The following is a 22224-nucleotide window of genomic DNA, read 5'->3' on the forward strand; positions in this document are numbered from 1 at the left end:
TTTTACAATTTTAACAATAAAAATTGCATTAAAAATCATAAAAAAAAATTTTACGATATTTGAGAAAAATTTACAATATTTGACAAATTTTAACAATATCTCCCAAAAATACATTAAAATTATTAAATTTGATTAGAATTTCATTAAAAAAAATTTACGATATTTGAAAAAAATTTACGATATTAGAAAATTTTTAAAAATTTCAACAATTTCTCCCAAAAATACATTAGAGTTATTAAATTTGCATTTGATTTCATTAAAAATCATTAACAAAATTTTACGATATTTGAAAAAAATTTACGATATTAGAAAAATTTTACAAATTTTAACAATAAAAATTGCATTAAAAATCATAAAAAAAATTTACGATATTTGAGAAAAATTTACGATATTTGACAAATTTTAACAATATCTCCCAAAAATACATTAAAATTATTAAATTTGCTTAGAATTTCATTTAAAATTATTAAAATAAATTTACGATACATACATATTTGAAACAAAATTACGATATTATAGAAAAAATTTAGAATATTTTAACAATTTATTTTTTGGTGAAGACTATTAGTGTAGGAAAGGTTTAAATTTAATTTATTTGAATTTAAACTTAGTTTAGTTTATTTTAAACTATACATCTTCTTTATCAAGTTTTAGTCAATCTTAAACCATATTTGGTTTATCTTAAACATGGTTTAACTTAAACTTAGTTTAGATGATGTTAAATTCAATTTTAAAATTTTTATATAAAAACAGCTAACTTAAGCTCTCAAAAGCACACAAAATAATCCGTTTATCTTAAACTTGGTTTATTTGATATTAAACTAAGTTTAGCTTATTTTACAAAAAAATTTATTAATAAAAAGTTTTAGTGATTCCGAAACGAAACTTGGTATATCTTAAACTTGGTTTATTTGATCTTCAAATTAATTTTTTTTCATTTAAACTTAGTTTAGTTTATTTCAAACTATACATCTTCTTTAGCAAGTTTCAGTTAATCTTAAACCATGTTTGGTTTATCTTAAACTTGGTTTAGTTGATCTTAAATTTAATTTATTTAAGTTTAAACTTAGTTTAGTTTATTTTAAACAGTAGTTTTACCACAGAAAGTTTTAATTAATCTTAAACGTGACTTAATTTATCTTAAACTTGGTTTAGTTAATCTCAAAAATTATTTATTTGATATTAAACTAAGTTTAGCTGATTTTACACAATAATTTAATAATAAAAAGTTTTAGTGAATCATAAACGAGACTTAATTTATCTTAAACTTATTTTATTTGTTTCTGAACTTAGTTTATTGCATTTTAATCTAGGGTTTTCTTTAACAAGTTTTAATTAATCCTAAACCAGACTTAGTTTATCTTCAACTTGGTTTAGTTGATCTTAAACTTAATTTTTTTTATTTTAATCTTAGTTTAGAGCATTTGAAACCATAATTCATCTTAAGCAAGGTTCAGTTAATATTAATACAGATGTGATTTTTCTTAAACTTGGTTTAGTTGATCTTAAACTTAATTTATTTGTTTCTTAACTTAGTTTATTGTATTTTAATGTGAGGATTATTTTTAACAAGTTTTAATTAATCCTAAACGAGACTTAGTTTAACTTAAACTTGGCTTAGTTGATCTCAACATTTATTTATTTGATAATAAACTAGGTTTAGCTTATTTTAGACAATTGGTTATTAATAAAAAGTTTTAGTGAATCATAAACGGGAATTAGTTTATCTTAAACTTGGTTTAGTTGATCTTAAACTTAATTGATTTGAATTTAAACTTAGTTTAGTTTATTTTAAACTATAATTCTTCTTAAGCAAGTTTTAGTTAATCTTAAACCATGCTTGGTTTATCTTAAACTTGGTTTAGTTGATCTTAAATTTAATTTTAAAATTTTTGTATAAAAACAGCTAACTTAAACTCTCAAAAGACACAAAATAAACAGTTTATCTTAAACTTGGTTTAGTTGATCTCAACATTTATTTATTTGATATTAAACTAAGTTTAGCTTATTTTTCAAAATAGTTTAATAATAAAAAAGTTTTAGTGAATCATAAACAAGACTTGGTTTATCGTAAACTTGGTTTAGTTGATCTTAAAATTAATTTATTTGAATTTAAACTTAGTTTAGTTTATTTTAAACTATAATTCATGTTTAACAAGTTTCATTTTGAACCATAATTCATCTCAAGCAAGTTTCAGTTAATCTTAATACAGGTTTTATTTGTCTTAAACTTGGTTTAATTGATCTCAAAATTGAGTTATGTGACATTAAACTAAGTTTATCGTATTTTACACAATAGTTTTAAAACAAAAAGTTTTAGTGCATCTTAAACGAGACTTAGTTTATCTTAAACTTAGTTTAGTTGATCTTAAACTTAAATTATTTGTTTCTTAACTTAGTTTATTGCATTTTATTCTAGGATTTATTTTTAACAAGTTTTAATTAATCCTAAACGAGACTTAGTTTAACTTAAACTTGGTTTAGTTGACATCAAAATTTATTTATTTGATAATAAACTAAGTTTAGCTTATTTTACACAATTGTTTATTATTAAAAAGTTTTAGTGAACCATAAACGAGACTTAGTTTATCTTAAACTTGGTTTAGTTAGTCTTAAACTTCCGTTTTTTATTTTAATCTTAGTTTAATTCATTTTAAACTATAACTCATCTTAAACAAGTTCAAGTTAATCTAAATACATATTTGATTTATCTTAAACTTGGTTTAGTTAATCTCAAAATTTATTTATTTCATATTAAACTAAGTTTAGCTAATTTTTCACAATAGTTTAATAATAAAAAGTTTTAGTGAATCATAAACGAGACTTAGTTTATCTTAAACTTAAATTATTAGTTTCTTTACTTAGTTTATTAAATTTTAAACTAGGGTTTTAATTGTATTAATTAGTTAGGTTCATTCTAAACACGAATTTATTTTAAAAAGGTTATAATTAATCTTCAACGAGACTTTATTTATTTTAACCTTTACTTAGTTTTTAAACTTGGTTTTGTTAATCTTACATTTAATTTAAAAATGTTTGTATAAAAACAGCTCTTAAAAATACCTCATTCAACACGTCATTACAAAAAATCAATATTTATTTCACTTAAATACTAAGTTTCAGAACTACGTATTTCAAAATGTATTTATGTATATTAACCCGGAAAACACAAAATTTAATACATTGTTAGTTAACCTTACAAATGTAGTAAAACTTATTATTACAAAGTATTACTTATTTTATTTTTTTGTAGAAATATTTACATTATTAACCCTCTTATATTTAAATTGTTTATTTTATTATTTGTATTTTTTTTCCACATTTTGAGCACGTTTTAACGACATGAATATCATTTGCTATACAGTTGCACTTCATAATTAATAATCAAGTTCAATGAAATTCTATACCTTTTATTGTATGGTAATAAAACTAAAACTAAAACAAAAAACATTATTCTATATTTTTTAAAAAATCACAAAACAAAGACATTGAATTGAATTGAACAAATTATGAAATATTTACCAAATCATCACATTTGGTTAATAATTGAAAAAGTAACAAAAAATATTAAAATTTTATTATAAACAAAGGCTTCAAAATTAATGACTGCTGCTCTAGTTTAGAAATTGTAAACAATATAATAAATAATTTTGCTGAATTCAGAGATTTTTTTTGAAGAATTTTCAACATTTGTTTTAATTCTAAAAATAAAAGTTTTAGTTAAATCAGCTAAATTCTAAATAATATTAGCGATTTTTTTATTAAATTATTCTGGCATGAATTAAAAAAAATTTCTTTAAATCTTTTGAGGTAGAAATAAGATTAATTTCCTTTTTAATAATTGCATTTTCACTTTATCATGAATCTTAAGTCAGATTTAGTTTAAGATAAACTTTAAATTAGTGTTCGTTGAGACTTAAATTGAATTTATTTGAATTTAAACTTAGTTTAAATTATTTTAAACTATAATTCTTCTTTAGCAAGTTTCAGTAAATCTTAAACCAAGTTAGGTTTACCTTAAACTTGGTTTAGTTGATCTTAAATTTAATTTATTTTAGTTTAAACTTAGTTCAGTTTATTTTAAACAGTAGTTTAACCACAGAAAGTAATAATTAATTTTCAACGAGACTTAATTATCTTAAACTTGGTTTAGTTGATCCTAATGTTAATATATTTGAGTTTAAACTTAGTTTAGTTCACTTAAAACTTTAATTAAATTTAAACAAGTTTCAGTTAATCTTAATACAGAATTGTTTTACCATAAACTTGATTTTGTTGATTTCAAAATTTATTTATTTGATATTAAACTAAGTTTAGCTTATTTTACCCAATAGTTTGATAATAAAAAGTTTCAGTGAATCTTAAACGAGACTTAATTTAGTTGATCTCAAAATTTATTTATTTGATACTAAACTAAGTTTAGCTTATTTTGCACAATACATTAATAATAAAAAGCTTTAGTGAATTTTAACCTAGACTTAGTTTTTCTTAAACTTGGTTTAGTTAATCTCAAAATTTATTTATTTGATACTAAACTAAGTTTAGCTTTTTTACACAATAGTTTAATAATATAAAGTTTTAGTGAATCCTAAACGAGACTTAATTTATCTTAAACTTGGTTTAGTTAATCTCAAAATGCATTTATTTTATATTAAACTAAGTTTAGCTTATTTTACACAATATATTAATAATAAAAAGCTTTAGTGAATCCTAAACCAAACTTAGTTTCTCTTAAACTTGGTTTAATTAATCTCAAAATTTATTTATTTGATATTAAATAAAGTTTAGTTTATTTTACACAATAGTTTAATAATAACAGGGTTTAGCGAATCTTAAACGGGTCTAAGTTTATCTTAAACTTGGTTTAGTTAATCTCAAAATGCATTTATTTTATATTAAACTAAGTTTAGCTTATTTTACACAATATATTAATAATAAAAAGCTTTAGTGAATCCTAAACCAAACTTAGTTTCTCTTAAACTTGGTTTAATTAATCTCAAAATTTATTTATTTGATATTAAACTAAGTTTAGCTTATTTTACACAATAGTTTAATAATAACAGGGTTTAGCGAATCTTAAACGGGTCTAAGTTTATCTTAAACTTGGTTTAGTTAATCTCAAAATTTATTTATTTGATATTAAACTAAGTTTAGCTTATTTTACACAATACATTAATAATAAAAAGCTTTAGTGAATTTTAACCTAGACTTAGTTTCTCTTAAACTTGGTTTAGTTAATCTCAAAATTTATTTATTTGATATTAAACTAAGTTTAGCTTATTTTACACAATAGTTTAATAATATCAGGGTTTAGTGAATCTTAAACGGGGCTAAGTTTATCTTAAACTTGGTTTAGTTGATCTCAAAATTTATTTATTTGATATTAAACTAAGTTTAGCTTATTTTACACAATAGTTTAATAATAACAGGGTTTAGCGAATCTTAAACGGGTCTAAGTTTATCTTAAACTTGGTTTAGTTAATCTCAAAATTTATTTATTTGATATTAAACTAAGTTTAGCTTATTTTACACAATACATTAATAATAAAAAACTTTAGTGAATTTTAACCTAGACTTAGTTTTTCTTAAACTTGGTTTAGTTAATCTCAAAATTTATTTATTTCATATTAAACTAAGTTTAGCTTATTTTAGACAATAGTGTAATAATATAAAGTTTTATTGAATGCTAAACGAAACTTAGTTTATCTTAAACTTGGTTTAGTTAATCTCAAAATTAATTTATTTGATATTAAACTAAGTTTAGCTTATTTTACACAATAGTTTAATAATAACAGGGTTTAGCGAATCTTAAACGGGTCTAAGTTTATCTTAAACTTGGTTTAGTTAATCTCAAAATTTATTTATTTGATATTAAACTAAGTTTAGCTTATTTTACACAATACATTAATAATAAAAAGCTTTAGTGAATTTTAACCTAGACTTAGTTTTTCTTATACTTGGTTTAGTTAATCTCAAAATTTATTTATTTGATATTAAACTAAGTTTAGCTTATTTTACATAATAGTTTAATAATAAAAGGGTTTAGTGAATCTTAAACGGGTCTAAGTTTATCTTAAACTTGGTTTAGTTGATCTCAAAATTAATTTATTTGATATTAAACTAAGTTTAGCTTATTTTACACAATAGTTTAATAATATCAGGGTTTAGTGAATCTTAAACGGGGCTAAGTTTATCTTAAACTTGGTTTAGTTAATCTCAAAATTTATTTATTTGATATTAAGTTAAGTTTAGCTTATTTTACACAATAGTTTAATAATATAAAGTTTTAGTGAATCCTAAACGAGACTTAATTTATCTTAAACTTGGTTTAGTTAATCTCAAAATTTATTTATTTTATATTAAACTAAGTTTAGCTTATTTTACACAATACATTAATAATAAAAAGCTTTAGTGAATTTTAACCTAGACTTAGTTTTTTTTAGACTTGGTTTAGTTAATCTCAAAATTTATTTATTTCATATTAAACTAAGTTTAGCTTATTTTACACAATAGTTTAATAATAAAAGGGTTTAGTGAATCTTAAACGGGTCTAAGTTTATCTTCAACTTGGTTTAGTTGATCTCAAAATTAATTCATTTGATTTTAAACTAGGTTTAGCTTATTTTCCACAATAGCTTAATAATAAAACGATTTAGTGAGTCCTAAACGAGACTTAATTTATCTTAAACTTGGTTTAGTTGTACTTAAACTTAACTTTTTTTTATTTTAATCCAAGTTTAATTAATTTTAAACAATAATTAATATTAAACAAATGTTAAATAATATTAAACGAGGTTTATTTTATCTTAAACTTGGTTTAGTTGATCTTAAACATAATTTATTTGATTTCAAACAAAGTTTAAATTATTTTAAACAATATTTTAACCATATAAAATGTTAAGTAATTTTAAACAAACTTAGTTTATCTTAAACTTGGTTTAGTTGTTCTTAAACTTAATTTATTTGAGTTTAAACTTAGTTTAGTTTATTTTAAACTAGATTTTATTTTAAACAAGTGTTGCTTAATCTTAAACCAGGTTAAGTTTATCTTAAACTTGGTTTAGTTGAGCTTAAACCTAATTTATTTGATTTAAAACTTGTTTTATTTGTTATGAAACTGGTGTTTAAAATAAAAAAGTTTTGAATAATGTTAAACCAGATTAAGTTTATCTTAAACTTGGTTTATTTTATTTGCGATATTGCTTTAAAAAAAGAAAAAAAATCTTGATTCACACTTTATTGAAACTTTTAACAGTTATTTGTAAACTACATACTTTAACCACAAGACATAGCTCACATAAGTGATTATAAGTGGGTCACAATTTACAAATCACTTTCATTTTAGCTTCAAAAGCCAACCAAGCAAACACACGCGTCACCACGCGAACGAAAACAGTTCAATGACTTTTGTTTTCGTTTGCTGCTGCTGGCTCTCGATTGATCGAACGACAACGACGAAATTTCCCTGGCATAATATTTCAACACAAATCATGCCTACAAAAACTGAACTCAACTAAACGCAGCAATGCATTCATTAAAAGAAAGTAAAACTATATGTATTGTACAAAAAGAGTGTTGATTTTTATTGTTTTTTTTTATATTTTTTGTTCATGTATTTCTTTCTATGTTTGGTTCCGCTCTAAAAACTTAACAGCGCAACTCGCTTACTCGTACACTGACACACACAGACTTGCATCGAGCAGCAGCAGCAGCAACACAAGTTTAAGCATGCGTGAATTAGAGTACCAACCTCTTACTCCTCTTGAGCCTCCATTTTTTGGATCACTTTCGCTTGAAACTTGTTGTGATAGAAAATACAGCTGCTGCTGTTAACGCTGCTTGGAAAAAAGTCAAAAACCTTTTGGTTTAAAAATTTCACTTTTCTTTTCTTTAGCTTACAAGCATGTCTCGTGATATAAATCGAGCCTAAACCACCATACAAACGACACAAACTCAAATAACAAACCAACATTTAAATTAAAGACCCACACTCGATGTCAGCCAGTAGTCATCTAGCAGAGGGCTTGAAATTAAAGTGAAATTTGTATAAGTTCAATGACTTGTTTCTTCACTCGCTGGCGATGTTGAAATTTATACATTTTTTTTTTTGTTCATTATTAAACATTAAAATGACCCACTTTTTGTAAACAACTGCATATAATTTTCAAATTTTTCTATTGTTTTACAATTATTAAAACCAAAAACAAAAAAAAAACTTCATCTTAATCACCAAAATATCTTCACTTTCTTTCGTGTTCGAGTTTCTCGAAAATACAACACAATAGTTTGTTGACCTGATTTTTCTTTCTTTCGTCGACTAGACTTTTTGTTTCTCTGTAAGCGAAAGTATTTTTTTAAAGACTTAATAAATTGTTTTAAAAAAAGGGAGAATTTCATTTAGATGTTTGAAATTAAGGTTAATGGGCTGGAGTTTTACATTTGCTAATGATTTGTTTGCTGATCATTATATCTGTCAAAGTGTTTCAAATTAAAAATTCTTTTTAAAAACAATTTAAACATAACTGAAAGTGAAATTTAATTGAAACTAAGAATAAGAATAAAGTTATATAAAACTGCAGCTTAACTTAAACCATTATAATTACAAGATTACTTAAAATCAAGTTTATCTTAAACCAGTTTCAGTTTATCTTAAACTAGGTTTAATTAATATTATGCTGGTTTATTTCATTTCAAACAATACTTATTATTAAACAAATAATTGATAATATTAAACGAGGTTTAATTTATCTTAAACTTGGTTTAGTTGATCTTAAACATAATTTATTTAATTTGAAACCAAGTTTAATTTATTTTAAACAATATTTTAACCAAACACAATTCTAATTAATTTGAGACAAGTCTAAGTTTATCTTAAACTTGGTTTAGTTAATCTTAAAATTATTTTTTTGGAGTTTAAACTGAGTTTAGTTGATTTTAAACTAGATTTTATTTTAAACAAGTAATGCTTAAACTTAAACCAAAATTGGTTTATCTTAAACTTGGTTTAGTTAAGCTTAAACCTAATTGATTTGATTTGAAATTTTTATTATATGATTTGAATATTTAAAACTAAAGTTTAATCTAAACAATTTAAACTGAAAGATTGTTTAGGATGAAGTTTATCTTAATCTTTGTTTAGTTTATCTTAAACTAGGTTTAGTTAATTTTATTTTGGTTTAAGTTTATCTAAAACTAAAGTTTAATCTTAACAACTTAAACTGAAAGATTGTTTAAGATGAAATTTATCTTAATCTTGATTTAGTTTATCTTAAACTAGGTTTAGTTAATTTTATTTTGGTTTAAGTGTATCTAAAACTAAAGTTTAACCTAATTAAGTTAAACTGAAAGATTTTTTAAGATGAAGTTTATCTTAATCATTATTTAGTTTATCTTAAACTAGGTTTAGTTAATTTTATTTTGGTTTAAGTACATCTAAAACTAAAGTTTAACCTAAACAAGTTAAACTGAAAGATTGTTTAGGATGAAGTTTATCTTAATCTTTGTTTAGTTTATCTTAAACTAGGTTTAGTTAATTTTATTTTGGTTTAAGTATGTCTAAAACTAAAGTTTAACCTTAACAAGTTAAACTGAAAGATTGTTTAAGATGAAGTTTATCTTAATCTTTATTTAGTTTATCTTAAACTAGGTTTAGTTAATTTTATTTTGGTTTAACTACATCTAAAACTAAAGTTTAACCTAAACAAGTTAAACTGAAAGATTGTTTAAGATGAAGTTTATCTTAATCTTGATTTAGTTTATCTTAAACTAGGTTTAGTTAATTTTATTTTGGTTTAAGTATATCTGAGACCAAAGTTTAACCTAAACAATGTAAACTGAAATATTGTTTAGGATGAAATTTATCTTAATCTTTATTTAGTTTATCTTAACTAGGTTTAGTTAATTTTATTTTGGTTTAAGTACATCTAAAACTAAAGTTTAACCTAAACAAGTTAAACTGAAAGATTGTTTAAGATGAACTTTATCTTAATCTTGATTTAGTTTATCTTAAACTAGACTAAGTTAATTTTAGTTTGGTTTAAGTTTATCTAAAACTGGAGTTTAACCTAAACAACTTAAAGTGAAATATCACTTAAGATAAAGTTTCTATTAAACTGCGCTCAGTTTGTCTTAAACTAGGTTTAGTTTATTTTATACTAGTTTAAATATACCTGAAACTAGCGTTTAACCTAAGAAAGTTTAATACAAAGATATCTTGAGATGAAATTTTCCTTAAACTTGTTTCAGTTTTTCTTAAACTAGGTTTATTTAATTTTATACTAGTTTAAATATACCTGAAACTAGCGTTTAACCTAAACAAGTTTAATATAAAGACTGTTTAATTTTTAGTTTATATTAAATTTATTTCAGTTTATCTTAAACTTGGTTTAAGTTATTTATTTCTGAGTTAATTATATTTGAAACTAGAGTTTATATTAAACAAGTTAAAATTAATTATTGTCTAAAGTAAATTTTATCTTAAACTTAGTTCAGTTTATCTTAAACTAAGTTTATTAATTTTAAGCTTATTTAAGTGCATCTAAAAATATAGTTTATGCTAAAAAAGTAATTAAAGTTTAATATTTTTTTAACTATTTTCAATTTTAGTTTATTTTAAAGTTGGTTGAGTTTCTCATAGACTTTATTTGTTTGAGTTTAATTTAAGTTAAGTTTATTATAAACTATACTTTATTTTAAACAAGCATTAGTTAATCTTAACCCTGTTTTTATTTATCTTAAACTTGGTTTAGTTGATCTTAAATTTAATGTATATGAGTTTAATCCAAGTTTAGTTTATTTTAAACCATATTTTATCTTAAACAAGCGTTAGTTAATCTTAATCCAGTTTTAATATATCTTAAACTTGGTTTAGTTTTTCTTAATCTTAATTTATTTGAGTTTAAACCAAGTTTAGTTTATTTTAAACTATATTCTATCTTAAACAAGCATTAGTTAATCTTAATCCAGTTTTTATATATCTTAAACTTGGTTTAGTTGATCTTAAATTTTACGTAGTTGTTATTAAACCTAGTTTAGTATATATAAAACTATAGCATATCATAAACCATTGTTAATTAGTCTTAAACCAGGTTTAATTTATCTTAAACTTGGTTTAGTTTTTCCTAAACCTAAATTATGTGATTTTAAACTGGAGTTTAAGATCAAACAAGTTTTGTTTAATCTTAAACCAAGTTTGGTTTATCTTAAACTTGGTTTATTTGATCTTAAACTCGAATTTTATTACAATTTTTAATAATTTGTTCGCACTGCACTTTTATTCAGCAACACCTACATATTTACAACAATTATAATAATAATAACAACAATAACGACATCACCTCCTAAAAAAACCTCTTAGACAAATAATTCAAGCTTTCTATTTCTTTCAAAATTAATTTGTGTGTGTGATCATAAACTAACAAACAAAACTCGGCTTGACTGACTTACTGACGGCCTGCCACTAGTTTAAACCAAAACAATTACCAAAATTTATAAGACAAATAAATAAATTTCACTTTTACTTGTCTGTTACAATTAAATACAATAAAAGTAAACACATATTTTGTTTCTTGTACAATGTACATTGTACATAATGGCTGTTTGACAAGCCAAGTTTAAGTCTCAGAGTTGGTTAAGAAACTACAGAAAGAGAGGGAGGGAGGGAGGTAGAAAATAAACCCAAAACAAAACCTACCGTAACATTAGAAACTGTTTAACACAAAAAATAAGTTAAATGTTGATAAACATGATTGTCACTCTGTCTGTCTGTCTCTCGGTTGCTTGCTAGTGTGTCAGTCATATTTCTTGTTTTACATTTTTGGTGTGTTTACATACCAACAACAGCAACAACACACATACACTCTGAGATTCACTGTATTTTAGTAACTACAAAAAAGAAACGATCAGCTGTTTTGACCTAGTTTGTTTATAAAACTGTTGTTGTTATTGTTTTTCTACTTTTTGAGCTGAAATGCAACTTAAATTCACTTTCTCACTGCCAAACAACCATCCATCCAGCCACACGATGTACAAGTGTTGTAGATTCGTTGCAAGGGGTCAGGAGGAGGGGAAGGAAGCTGAGAGTGAGTTTAAAGGGGGAGCCAGTTAATTTGTATGCTTAATTTTTGTTTGTTTTAATATTGGTGAAGGGAAGTAGTTTTTCAGCTCTAGGTTTTAATTCAATTTGAGTTGAAATTTTGTTTTCAAAATAAGTCATTTCATTTTTATACGATTACGCTTGAATCGATTAATTCTTTAATGGCTTCATAATGGAATGGTTAATTTTGCTTTCGATTAAACAGGAATTGGTTATTTTTTTCCGATTCATAATGAACCGAATAATTTTTTAATCGATTAAATTATATTAAACGAATAAATTTTCATTAAATCGCAAATGAATGGTTTTTTCAGTTTTTTCATTCGGTTAAAAACGAATCGCTTAATTTTCGAACAAAAAATAATTGCCAAATTTTTTCATTCGATTAAAAATTATTCGGTTAATTTTTTATTCGATTCATAAGGAATCGGTTTATTATTCATTCGATTAAAAATTAATCGGTTAATTTTTTATTCGATTAAAAATGAATCGGTTAAATTTTTATTCGATTCATATAGATCTAGTTTATTTTAACTTTTCATTCATAACGAACCGGCGGTTTATTTTGCAATTGACTTAAGAATAATCGAATAAAAATATTCGATTCACAATAATCCGGTAAATTATTTATTAACTTGAATATGAATCTATTATTTTTTAACGATTCATATTGAATCGCATTAGTTTTCATTCGATCAAAAACGTTCATAGAAAAGCGGATAATTTTTCATTCGAAAAAAACTTAATGGATTAATTTTTTATTCGACTAAAATTTATACAATTTATAGTTTATTAGATTAATATAGATTCGGTTCATTTTATTTCGCTTTTCATTAGATTAAAAATTAATCGATTAATTTTTTCTATTCTATTCAAAATTAGCCGATTCATTTTCCATTCGATACTAATTAATTATTTTTTCGATTCATAATAAACAGGCTAATATTTTATTCGATTAAAAATGAATCGGTTATTTTTTATATTAAACCGAATAAATTTTCATTAAATCGCAAATGAATGGTTTAATTTTTTTTATTCAAAATTAATCGGTTTTTTCATTCGGTTAATAATTAATCGCTTAATTTTTGAATATTTGTTTTTTCTGATTCATATTGAACCGACTTTATTTTCATTAAATCACAAAATGAATTAATCGTTTAATATTTTAACATTTTGCCGGTTCATGATGAACGGATGTTTCATTCAAACAAATATTAATCGATTAAAAATGTATCGATTACATACTTTCTTATTCGTTTCATAATATAGCGGTTTATTTGTAATTCTATGTACATATGTATAATTATTTAAAAATAATTGTTTGATTTTCTATACGACTAAAAATTATTTTTTTATTCATTTAAAAGTTAATCGAATAATATCCTATTCGATTCAAAATTAATCCAATAATTTTTTAATCAATTAAAAATTGGATTAAAAATTAATACAATAATTTTTTAATCGATTCAAAATTAATCGATTAACTTTTTATTCGATTAATCCAATAATTTTATAATTGATTAACTTTTTATTCGTTTAAAAATGAATCGATTAATTTTTTATTCGATTCAAAATTAGTCGATTAATTTTTCATTCGATTAAAAATTAAACGAATCATTTTTTATTATATGTACATATTTAAAATGGATCGATTCAAAATGAATCGGTTAATTTTGTATTCGATTCAAAACTAAAAATTAACTTTTTTTTCGTTTAAATCGAATAATATTCTTTTCGATTAAAAATTAAACGAATCATTTTTTATTCGATTAAATATTAATCGATTAATTTTTTATTCGATTCAAAATTAACCCAGTAATTTTTTAATCGATTAAAAATTGTTTTAATCCAATTTTTAATCGATTAAATAATTAATCCAATAATTTTTTAATTGATTAACTTTTTATTCGTTTAAAAATGAATCGATTAATTTTTTATTCGATTCAAAATTATTCGATTCATTTTTCATTCGATTAAAAATTAAACGAATCATTTTTTATTATACATATTTAAAATGGATCGATTCAAAATTAATCGGTTACTTTTGTATTCGATTCAAAACTAAGCGGTTAATATATCAATCGAATCAAAATTGATTCCGATTAATTTCTTATTCATTTCAGTATAAACCGGTACATTTGCAATTCGTTGTTAATTAGTTAAAAATAATTGTTTGATTTTCTATACGATTCAACTTTAATTTTTCATTCGATTAAAAATAACTTTTTATTCGATTAAAAATTAATCGATTAATTTTTTTTTCATACATTATAAAACGTTTAATTTTTCATGACAGATGAAAAGTTTTATTTTTTGTCCTCGCTTCACAGAGAACCGGTTAATTTATTATTCGATTAAAATATAATCGATTAGTTTTTTATTCGATTCATTATAAAACTTTTAATTTTTTATTCGTATGTAGATTCATTCGATTCTTTTTATCACAAAGAACCGGTTAATTTATTATTCGATTAAAATATAACCGATAAGTTTTTTATTCGATTCATTATAAAACCTTTAATTTTTTATTCGTATGTAGATTCATTCGATTAAAAATTAATCGAATAATTTTTTTATTCGATTAAAAATTAATCGAATAATTTTTTTTATTCGATTAAAATTAATCGATTAATTTTTTTATTCGATTCAAAATTAAGTATGGAAAGGAAAATTTCCTTACAAAATTAGATTTTAAAACGCTCAAATTTAAAATTCGTTTATGAAGATTAATTTTTAATTCGATTAAAAAACTATAACTATTAATTTCTTTATTCGATTCAAAAATTATAATAAATTTTTTTATTCGATTCAAAAATTATCAATCATTTTTTTTATTCGATTCATTATAAAACTTTTAATTTTTTATTCGTCTGTAGATGGTTAGGCTTATTTTTTTCATTCGATTAAAAATTAATCGAATAATTTTTTTATTGGATTAAAAATTAATCGATTAATTTTGTATTCGATTCAAAAATTATCATTAATTTTTTTATCATTAATATTTCTTATTCGTTTCATAGTAAACCGATTCAATATAAAACTTAAAATTTTTTATTTGTCTATATAAAATAAAATCGATTAGTTTTTTATTCGATTCATTATAAAATCTATAATTTTTTATTCGTATGTTTATGTTTTTCTCATTCAATTAAAAATTAATCGAATAATTTTTTAATTCGATTAAAAATTAATCGAAATTTCTTTATTCGATTAAAAATTGATCGATTTGTCTTTTTATTCGATTTAAAATTAATCGATTAATTTTTTATTCGATTCAAAAATTATCATTAATTTTTTATTCGATTCAAAATTAATCGATTAATTTTTTATTCGATTCAAAAATTATCATTAATAAAACAAAAGAAAAATTATAATAAAAAATTAAAAGTATTTAAAGAATCGAATAAAAAAGATTCTTTAAATACTTTTAATTTTTTATTCATCTATGAGTTTATTTTTTTTGATTCGATTAAAAATTAATCGAATAATTTTTTATTCGATTAAAAATTAATCGATTAATTTTTTTATTCGATTCAAAATTAATCGATTAATTTTTTATTCGATTGAAAAATCATCATTCATTTTTTATTCGATTGTCTATAGATTAATGGGTTTATTTTTTTTTCATTCGATTAAAAATTAATCGGTTTCATATTTCATGAGAGATAATTGGGTTTAATTTTTTTTGAAATTTTTCTTGTGCATGACTTTCTTAAATCTCCAAGAAATTGCTATTGCTCCTTACCACTTTTTTAATGATGTCTTATAAATTTTATAAACATTTATTAACAAAAATTTCTTTTTTTCTCTCAAAAAAGTTCAATAAACTCTTAAAGTTGAGCTAAGCTGTGAATGATTTTTCTACATAAAATAGTGTTAATTTTGTTTAAGTTGTTGGATATTGGAGGGTGTAAGGTTTAACAAGAATTGTTAAACAATTATAACCAATAAATAAATTTATAACAAACATAAATAAATCATAGAATTATGATGATATTTGTTTAAATATTTAAATATCTTTAAATACTTTCTTTGACATCATTTGGGGAAACCTATTTTTTTTTTTGAATAATATTATAATTTATTTAAATTATAACTTTGTTTAGATGCTAATTAAGGCTTTTGTGTTTTTTTTTGTTAATTGTTTGAAATTCTTAAAAGAATTAGCAAAAGATTTCTTTAAAAAAATCTATGAGTTTTCGTTTCTTTCTTTTAAATTTAAATTGATTTGTTATTTTATTTACTTCTTTATTTTTTTGCTACTGAAACTAAATTTCACTTTCATTTAATTGTTAATTAAATGACAAATTGTTGTGTTTTTTTTTGTATTTTTGCTCTCTACTTTTTATTTTAAACGTGTTTAACAAATGTTTTTCTTTGGCTTTAGTTAAACACTTTTGTTTTCTTTCTTTTCTCTGGGTCTGGTTATTTTTTTTTTCTCATTTTCTGTGTCTAAAAACAGTTTTTTCTTTCAGTTTTCTAGTTCAACAATTAAAAGTGAAAACGAAACTTGTATTTAGAAAAAAAACTGTTTATTTTTTTATTTATAAAGTAAAATAAATGTAAAACACTTTCGTTTCATGCGTCACAATTACAGCTTGAGCTTTAAATTAAAAAATCTCAACACGCATGCGCAAAATTCCCAAATTACTCGCAACTAGATTTTGCATTTTTGAAATCAATTGAAGGTGTGTTCAGGTGTAAGTTTAAACTAAAAAAAATTCAAATTTATTTGAAACAATTTTAAATTTGAAGTGATAAGTTAAGCCAGAGAAATTATTTATTTCCACTGATTACAAAACTGATTAAAGAAAATTTAATTTTAATTTTTTTTTGATTTTTGTCAAATGTGCCTCAATAAAACTTATTTTTATTTATGCCAGCGCATTAAACTCCTCGCCAGACAGTGTTGAATTACAAAACTTATTCTTGGATTTATACTCTTCACCATGAGTGGCAAGGGTATATAAAGTTTGTCATTCCGTTTGTAATTTCTATTTTTTCCAAGTTCCTCTGTATGTTGAAATCAACATTTCGTAGACCCCAAATATGTTACATACATAATTCATACCTTAATATATTCGCTAAAGTCCCGTTTCTGTTGCTATTTAAAAATCGATAAAATCGGTCCACAAATGGCTGAGATATAACCAAAAAACCAAGACTACCTCCAGTTTTGACCTATTTTTGATCTACTAGTATATCTGGATTACTAAGTCATTAATATAGACAATATGGATATCAAATGATAGATATTTCAAAAGCCTTTGCAACAATTTTTATAACGCCATAGTAATTCGGACCTCCAATAGGTCAAAATCGGCAAAAAATAAAAAATTAAAAAAAAAAAAAAATTTCACCAAAAAATATTTTCAATCTTTATCTTAAAGTATAATTTTTTGAAGGATATTTAAAATTCGTCTCTGCCGAATATAGCTCTCTTACTTGATTTTTTTTTCTTTCTTTTTGTTTTAAATTAAACAAAACTTTTAAATGTCTTATTTAAATTTTATGAAACTGAAAAATAAGCAAAAAATAAAGAAAAAAACCATCGACAATTTCATTAAGGGAATTCAACTGTATTCCCTGTAGGCTGTATCCACGAGTGTTATGAAAATAACCACATACGCCTTAGTTATTACAGGGAAAGGTAGGAGGAGGATTTTGTATCCAATTATGAGCTAGAAAAGACCTTGAAATTTTTGTGTAGGTTTGGTGTTTTTTTTATGTTTAAGTAGAGTGATTTTTAAAACAGATTCTTACATTTTTTTTATTGATAATTTGTTGTAATTTTTTACGAGTTTTCTTAGATAATTTCTTTTTGTCGTTATTGTTATGAAACTTTTATGTTTAGGAACACAATAAAAAATTCTCCTTTAATGTATACAAAAAAAGGAGAGTGAAATTGTGTTATCATGAAAAGAAAAGTTGAAATTAATTTATTTTTGTTAAAAAAAACTAAACAAAAAATCGAGTCTAAATGCACCAGTTCTTTTTTAAGACGATTAAAAATATGTACTCCAAATAATTTTTATTCGATTAAAAATTAATGGTTTAATAATTTGATTTGATTAAAAATTTATATAAAAATTTTTTTATTCGATGCAAAATTTTCCGAATAATTTTTTATTCGATTCAGAATTAACCGATTAATATTTTTAATCTATTAAAAATGTATACTTATATTTTTTATTTTACTCAAAATAAACCGAATAATATTTCATTCAATTTAGAAATAATCAATAAATTTTTTATTCGATTAAATTGATACTTGCATTTTTTTGGAATCAAAATGAATCGATTAATTTTTCATTCTTTCCAAAAAGGCAAACGGTTAATTTTATGATTCAAAATTAATCGGTTAATTTTTTATTTGACTCAAAATTAACAGATTAATAGTTTTATTCGATTAAAAATTCATATTTCAATTTTTTATTCGACACAAAATTAATCGATAAAATTTTCATTCTTTACAAAAGGGAAGATTCAAAATGAAACGATTAATTTTTTATTCGACACAAAATTAGCCGAGTAATTTTTTATACGATTTAGAATTTACCGATTAATATTTTTATTCGATTAAATATTGATACTTCAATTTTTTATTCCATTAATTTTTCGTTATTTCCAAAAGGGCAAGCTGTTAATTTTGAAAATGTAACAATTCATTTTTTATTCGATTAAAAATTAATCGGTCAATTTTTTTTTTATTCGATTCAAAATGAACTATTTTTTTTGTTGATATGATTGAAAATGTACCAATTAAATTTTTATTCGAATCAAAATTAATCAGTAATTTTTTATTCGATTAATTTTTCATTCTTTCCAAAAGGTCAAGCTCTTAATTTTATGATTTAAAATGTAACGATTAATTTTCCATATTTGATTTAAAATTAAACAATTAACAATTTATTCGATTAAGAAATCAGTTAATTTTTATTCGATTCAAAATAAATCGGTTAATTTAATCGATTCAAAATAAAACGATAAATTTTTTATTCGATTAAAAATTAACCGATTAACATTTTATTCAATTAAGAAATCTGTTAATTTTTATTCGATACAAAATTAATCGATTCAAAATTTAACATTAAATGTTTTATTCGATTAAAAATTAGTCGGTTAATATTTCATTCGTTAGAAAATAAAGCCGGAGTTTTTTTATTCGAATCAAAATTAATCGTTTAATTTTTTATTCGTTTAAAAAATTAAGCGATTAATTTTTATTCGAATCAAACTTAATTGGTAAATTTTTTATTCGATTCAAAATTAACCGATTAATATTTTATTCGATTAAGAAATCAGTTCATTTTTATTCGATACAAAATAAATCGGTTCATTAAATTAATCGATTCAAAATTCAACGTTAAATGTTTTATTCGATTAAAAATAAGTCGGTTAGTATTTTATTTGTTAGAAAATAAAGCGGTTTATTTTTTATTCGAACCAAAATTAATCGGTTAATACTTTATTCGATTAAAAAATTAACCGATTAGTATTGGTATCATTACAAAATGAAGCGATTAATTTTTATTCGAATCAAAATTAATTGGTAAATTTTTTATTCGATTCAAAATTAACCTATTACTATTTTATTCGATTAAGAAATCAGTTCATTTTTATTCGATTCAAAATTTATCGTATCATTTGCGGGTTTAAATATATTCGACTCTGTGAGATTTGTGTCGATTAAATTTTATTCGACTCAAATTGATTTATTTAATCGAATATAAAATTAACCGGTTTATTTTTATTCGATTAAAAATCCACCAATTATTTTTTTCTTCCTTTTATATTCTATTCAAATTTAACCCGTCTTTTTATTAGATTAAATGTTAATCGGTCAATTTTTTTTTCGTTCAAAAATAATTCGTTTAGTCTTTAATTTCGTATACGATTAAACAAATTTTGAATAGAATAAAAAATTAATCGATTAATTTTGAATCGAATAAAAAATTTAACGATTAATTTTGAATCGAATAAAAAATTAATGGAATAATTTCGAATCGATTAATTTAGAATCGAATAAAAATAATCCGGTTAAATTTTTATTCGATTAATTGGTTTATTTAATTTTATATTCGATTAAATAAACCAATTAATCGAATAAAAAATTAACCGGTCGATTAATTTTTAATTCTATTCAAAATTAACCCGTCTATTTTGTATATGTACTATTAAAAATGAACATGATTTTATTTGATTAAAAGTTAAACATAAATTAATTTCAAATTAATTTCATTAAAAGTGAACCGGATAATTTTTAATTCGATTAATTGGTTTATTTAATCGAGTATAAAATAAACCGGTTTATTTTTATTGGATTCAAAATTAATCGATTCGAAATTATTCCATTAATTTTTTATTCGATTCAAAATTAATCGTTTAATTTTTTATTTGATTCAGAATTAATTGTTTAATTTCTTATTCGATTCAAAATTAATCGATTAATTTTTTTTCCATTAAAAATTAATCGATTAATATTTTATTCGATTCAAAATTAATCGATTAATTTTTTATTCGATTAATTTTTTTTTTGATTCAAAAATAATCGATTAATTTTTTATTCGATTCAAAATTAATCGATTAATTTTTTATTTGATTCAAAATTAATCGATTAATTTTTTATTCGATTCAAAATTAATCGATTAATTTTTTATTCAATTCAAAATTAATCGATTAATTTTTTATTCAATTCAAAATTAATCGATTAATTTTTTATTTGATTCAAAATTAATCGAATAATTTTTTATTTGATTCAAAATTAATTGATAAATTTTTTATTTGATTCAAAATTAATCGATTAATTTTTTATTCGATTCAAAATTAATCGATTAATTTTTTATTCGATTCAAAATTAATCGATTAATTTTTTATTTGATTCAAAATAACCCGTCTATTTTGTATACTATTAAAAATGAACATGATTTGATTCGATTAAAAGTTAAACACCAATTAATTTCAATTAAAACCGGCTATTTGCTACAAATGATAAATTATTTTCATTCAATTTATAATATACCGTTTCATTCTGAATTCGAATCGCTTCATTTTGCTTTCAATTTCAAAAGAAGTTTTTTTTGTGTATGTCCTTTAAATGAACCTGTTCATTTTTATGTTTTTTTTTCTTTAGTCATTTTTATGTAAGTATCGTTCTTTCTTACCTCATTTTCATTCTACATTTTGGAAACTTTGTCATTAATGTGGGTTGGTTTTTGTGTTTCAAGGTTAGGAGTGTTAAAATTCCTTTTATGTTATTTTTTTCCATTTCTTTTATGTTTAGTTTTTTTTCTATAAATTATTTTTATTGTGCCAAATACATACTAATTTTGTCAGCATAATGTAATACATTTATTTTGTGTCTGTTTGTTTGTCTTATGCTACTCGGTTTTAGTGGCAAATGGGAAAACAGTTAATCAATTTGTTAATGTTGCAGGATTTGAGCACATTGGAAGAGTTATGCGTAAAGGCGACAAGCGAAATATAAAGCGACAGTTACTGATTTCTTTAAAAGAAACGTCTATTCTGGCAGAATATGAGAATTCTAGGGCTTTAGCAAGACTTCTGTTAAATAAATGTTGAGGGACAAATTTGAAATGTTTAACCTTTTGACCTTTTAAACTTAAAATATTGATATTTTTAATAAATAACCTTTGACCTTTTACTTGAAAACCTTAAATTAATTTAATGACATTTTTAAATAAATAACCTTTGACCTCTTAATGTTAGTATAGATTTTAAAACAAAATAAGTTAATTCAATTGCATGTTGCAAGTAATTTTCTAACAAATATTTTACAAAAAATAACATTTATTTCACTGATGACCTTTAACCTTTATCAGTGATATTAGAATAAGCAAAGAGCCTTCACCTTTAAATATTAGATTTTAACAAAACATACTGTGTTTTATATTGATTTCAATAATTAATTTTAAAATTATATGAATTAGCAACTTAAAATTTACAGCAACTTTGACGTCTAACGCTTTAATTGTGTTTTATTATTTTAGTATTTATAAAATAAAATCCCTGCAAAACTTTTACTTTTTCAAGTTTTTGTAGAAACATTCATCCATTTTGGAACCGTTGAAGTGGTTCTGTTGCCACAATTGTGTCTTTTTTAATTTTCT

Source organism: Calliphora vicina, chromosome 3 (assembly GCF_958450345.1).
Source record: "Calliphora vicina chromosome 3, idCalVici1.1, whole genome shotgun sequence".
In the NCBI taxonomy this organism is placed as follows: domain Eukaryota; kingdom Metazoa; phylum Arthropoda; class Insecta; order Diptera; family Calliphoridae; genus Calliphora; species Calliphora vicina.